The following is a 5,537-nucleotide window of genomic DNA, read 5'->3' on the forward strand; positions in this document are numbered from 1 at the left end:
TTCTCTTTAACCTAGAGTGACCAGCCATCCTGGTTTTCCTGGGGCTGAAGGGTTTCCCAGGACAGAGGGCTTTCAGTGCTAAAACCAGTCCTTTGCAAGCCATAGAGTAATTTGCCTTCTTTAAGTAAACACGTAAATCTTAGTTTGAGCCTACCAAACCATGGTCAATTAAACATAGTATATTAGTCCTTTCTCACACTGCTATAAAGATACTACCTGAGACTGGGTGACATAAACAAAAGAGTTGACTCACAGTTCTGCATGGCTGGAGAGACCTCAGGAAACTTACAATGATGGTGGAAGGCGAAGGGGAAGCTTGCACGTCTTACAAGGCAGCAGGAAGAGAGAAAGAATGAGAATGAGGAAGTGCCACACTTTAAAATCATCAGCTCTCATGAGAACTCATTCAGTATCATGAGAACAGCATGGGGGAACCCACCCTCATGATCCAATGACCTCCCATCAGGTCCCTCCCTCCACATGTGGGGATTATAATTCGAGATGAGATTTGGGTGGGGACAAAGAACTAAACCATATCATACAGTTTCATGGTTTTGTAGTAGCAGATATACAAGTACATTCACCAGGCTGTGGGAAACTGGCCCCATGGGGCTTCTGAGCAGAAGTGAGACCATGTCAATCATTGCTGAAAACGATTTCCACCTCATACTGCAGGAAGAAGACTGAAGGCTTTCAGAGGCTATTGCACAATTTGAAGCATAAAACAATGAGGGCTTAAGTGAGAGGAATGGAAAACAAGGGGTAGAGTAAGCAGACCCTTCTCCACCGAGGTCTTGCAAATCATTCCAATCCAGTCATTTATACAATCTTCGCCAGTTACCCCCAGACCCCATCAAAAGCATTATTTCAGCTGAGGATCCAACATGGGGTGCCACCTCCTCCCTAGCACATGTGGCCAGAGCATCAACTCACTGTACTCCTTTTATTTGGAATTAAAATATAGAGGAACAATTTAAAAAGGATGGAACCAATGCATCTCAACATTCTCTTTATTGACAATAAATAAATAAATAAATAAATAAATAAATAAATAAATAAAATCCAAATTAGGTTTTTATTACCCTGACGGCACCGAGAATCATCTGGCTTGTGAGCTTTTAAATACTCAGCTTATAATGAACATCTCCAGCCAGATCCCGTGGGCATCACTCGTGGAGACTGGTCACAGGGTGGGCCCACATGTCCCTTGCCTCCTGCTAGGCTTTCAAAGGGAGCCTGTGATGCCTACATATGAATTGCACTGAATTGCTCTTGATTAAATCACTGTAATTTTTTTGTTACTCTATGCTTTACATTAATATGAGTCGAATAACCGAGGTTTTTTTTTTTTTTTTTCACTAATCCCAGGTCCAAATTAGACTTTTCTCATCCAGAAGTGTTGGGAAGAAGGAAAATAAAAATAATGAGTATGAGGAAGAAGAAGAGAAATCGCTGATAGTGAGTGGTTTTGCTAAGCACCTGGCATTTTGCTGAGTGCTTCTCGTGTTACATTGTGCCCTGTGAAACTGCCATTTTTATGGGTCCCATGTTTATATTGTTTGACCCACTACGTTGTCTCCTATCATCCTCACAGCAAGTGAACTGATACTGTCATTGTCCTCTTTTTATTCGTGGATACACTGAGGCTGGAGAAGAGTGTGGTCCAAGCATGTGGTCAAGCCCAGCTTGTCCCAGCTGTGACTCCAGGGACTGTGCTGCTAGCTGATACCCTTGAGTGCCCTGCCCTGACCTAGTTCCCCAGTCTTTTTTCTTTTCCCTTCTTCCCCAGCCTCTACTCTGAGCTGCATGCTGCTGATGAGAAAAGACAAACAAACAAGATGGACAAGATGGTACCAAATGCAGAGTCATGTGGACAACGGGACTGCTTGGATTGAGTGGCTGGGGCAGTTGTACCTTCATGCTGCTGGAATGGGAAGCCAGAGCTTATTGAAGGCAAGTGCATGTGGACATTCCCAGCAGAGGAGGGGTAGAGCTCCCAGGGAACCACGGAAGCACCCACATGGAGCAGCTGAGGATGTGGCCCGGGAAGGATGCCATGTGACCACGTTTCCTCTCTGTTTTCCAGGCCACCATGGCTGACCACCCAAGCATCCAAGTCAATAAGTCTTTCACTGAGAGAGATCTGATGCCCCGCACAATCTCGCCCCAACTGGGAGGGTCAGCACAGGCTTTGTCTTCTCCTTGCACTTACTGAAGTTTATTTAACAGTTTGGACCTTGCCTGTTGAATCTTGAAAATATCACAACTATGCATATACTGTGTTCTGAAGAGCTTACCCAAACACTATTTATTAGTCACTTTGATCTAATTCATCACATGCAAAAATCTCAAACAAGCACTAAGTGTCCTTTCAGGGGGACGTGTTAAGGTAGTTAAAAGTACGCCTAAGCCCATGTTTCCCACGGCTCGGGCCACGGGTGCCATGGGTTCAAAAATGCAATTAAAAGAAGACCGTCAACTTCATCATTGTCAAAACGCCACATCACCCCCTAAAAGAGAGGCGCCCCCTTCGTCAATTTCTCCATCCATGCCAAAGTTTTGGAGAGACTCTTCACTTTATAAATCAACTCACAGCTTAGAACATCCTGGCAGCCCCTTCAAGGAACCGATCGGAATGACAGGGAAAGAGAGGATAACCATCATAGCTTGACTGGATACAGGTGTTTGCGTTTACAGACGAACCACAAACGCCTGGATCTTTGACAGGCGTTGATGCTATCAGTGAATCGCAGCTATTATTGGCTCCGGTCACCAAGGGCTCGGGGGCCTTTCCCTTAGCAACATCTCTGAGGCTGATAACATTTGGCTGAACTTTTCAGATCTTAACCTCCCTTCTGACTTTCTGCAGTCAAACCCGCCTAAACTGATCAGAAGAAGAGACACGCAGTGGGAAGACAAGTAAAATATTATTGACTGGACTGTTTCATGTCTATTAGGAAGAAAGAGCACAGAGGGGAGGGAGAACCTCACAGTCTGACAGGCGTCAAGATAATCAGGGGAGGAATCGGGGCTGCGCAGTAACCCTCGATGAGGTTGGAAAGCACTGGCTTACAAGAGGTCATTGTTCTGCGCGGGGAACAAACAGGGCGCCGGGCAAACAAGGGCACGATTGCATTCCTCTACGGGACCCGTTCCTTGTCAGCAGGCCCTGCTCCTGCAGCAAAGCATAGGATGGGAAACAAAAACAGGAAGTAACATGGCTCGAGGAAGAAGCAGGGGCTCCCCAACCTCATCCAAAGGCTTCAGTTTCTGGAAGCAGCAGTATGTGCTGACCCTCCATGCACCCTGGTGCGTGGGTCCTTTGTGCCGGGCAGAGATGGGACCCAGAGGGGCAGGCGATGTTGCTCTGGGAGAATTTGGTTTTGGCAATTGGTATTTTCTTTTGTGTGTTTTTGTGTGCGTATGTGTGTGTGTGTGTGTGTGTGTGTGTGCGCGTGCGCGCGCGTGATTTATTTTTTTAATTTTAGATTCAGGAGGTGCCTGTGCCTGTTTATTACATAAGTATATTGCATACTGGTGAGAATTGGGCTTCTAGTGTATCCATTAATCGAACAGTGAACATTATCCCTGATGGGAAATTTTTCAACACCTGCCTCACTCGCACTCTACTCCCTTTTGAAGTCCCCAGTGTCTATTATCTCCATTTTATGTCTGTGTGTTCCCACTGATTAGCTCCCACTTATAAGTGAGAACACATGGTGTATAGTTCTCTGTTCCTGCATTAATCCACATAGGATAATGGCCTCCAGCAGCATCCATGTTGCTGCAAAAGACATAACTTCATTCTTTTTTATGGCTGTGTAATATTCCATGGTGTATATGTACCGCATTTTCTTTATCCAGTAAACTGTTGATGGGCACTAAGGCTGGTTCCACAACTTTGTTATTGTGAATAGTGCTGTAATGAATATATTATATAATATATATAGTGCTGTAATGAATATAAGTATACATTATAATGATTAATATATACTTGATGAATACTATAATGATTTCTTTACCTCTGGGTAGATATCCAGTACTGAGATTGCAGGATAAATGGCAGTCCTGTCATGATTTCTCTGAGGAATCTCCATACTGTTTTCCAAAGAGGTTGAACTAATTTACCTCCCCACCAACAATATGTAAGTGTTCCCTTTTTTTCACATCCATGCCAACATATGTTATTTTTTGACTTTTTAGTGATAGCCAGTCTGACTGGTGTCGGATGGTATCTCATTGAGGCAACCGGTATTTTCCATTTGTATTTCACTTCCCTGTTCCTTGTCCTGCTGTTCCAGACGGATCTCCTTGCTTCTTCGAGTTCATGTCCCGAACGTCCTGGCTGTGCATGCCCACGCTCGGGTGTGCATGTTAGGAAGCAGCTAGAAGGGCTCCACTTCCTCTCAGTGACCTTAAGTCCAGTTGCCAAGACCTCCTGGGACTCCACAAATGGGTCGATGATACAAGACATGCTTCCCTCTGCCCCTAGACCTACTGGAGAGGACCAAAATACCCCACCCGCTAACCAATTTGCAAAATGGAGTTTGCCGTCTGAAGCAGAGGTCAACGTCTTCGACATCGATACAGAAAGCTGGAACAGTGAGGCCATGCCCTGCACTGCCTCTCCTTCCCTCCCCAGACCCACATACATTTTTACTCACCCCTTGGTTTTATCAGGTAAGACCAACCACAGACACTGCTCAAGGAGGTCCCACAAAACCTATGGGACATTCCCCACCATCCTATGGGTACAATTCACCTTGGAGCCATCTCTCTTCGAGGACTGGGCTTATTTCCCCCAAACATGTTTCCACTCTGTATTTCAGCAGCCCTGATTTGTGCAAATGGTTTGCTCACAGCCATCAAAGAAGCACCACCCTTTTGTTAGGGGAAGCACCTGGTGCCCACTATGTGACTTCGTCCACTTGAGCTTCTCACCACTCAGGGTGAGTGGGTAGGGTGGCATTTCAGAAAAACATCAGGAAAGGGAGACTTGGAATCAGAGAATGGAAGTACAGAAAGGAATTAAAACATCACCTTCTCCAATTCTCTATGCCACACGTGGGGAAACTGAGGCACGGGGCAAAGAAGAAAGAAGCACTTGGGTTTACACATGGTAAACTCCCCTGCGGCCCATCCCTGCCTCACCACATGGCCCTGCCTTACAGTACATTCAGGCGTGCGGGTCCATCCATGCTCCAGACACACCCAGAGCAGGCCCCACCTGCAGGGGCACTCGCCGTCTCCCTCACAGCTGACCAGGCTCTACCACAGACCCTCGGCTGGGCCTAGATCAGAAACCTGGAGGCGAACAAGCTCCCATCTCCATAACACACACAGTCGGGGGGACTGCAATGCTTCCTCCCCATACCGGCCCCTAAACTTACTCTTATGTCCATCTCTTACTGTGGCCCTGCGTGTCCTCTTTCCTAGTTCTTCCCCTGTTAATTACCATCCTACTCCCTGCCATGGAGCCTTCTAGAACCCTGGTTCTATGACGTCATGATGATGATGACGATGACAACGATAGTGGC

This window comes from Macaca mulatta, chromosome 19 (genome assembly GCF_049350105.2).
Source record: "Macaca mulatta isolate MMU2019108-1 chromosome 19, T2T-MMU8v2.0, whole genome shotgun sequence".
NCBI classification, from domain to species: Eukaryota; Metazoa; Chordata; class Mammalia; order Primates; family Cercopithecidae; genus Macaca; species Macaca mulatta.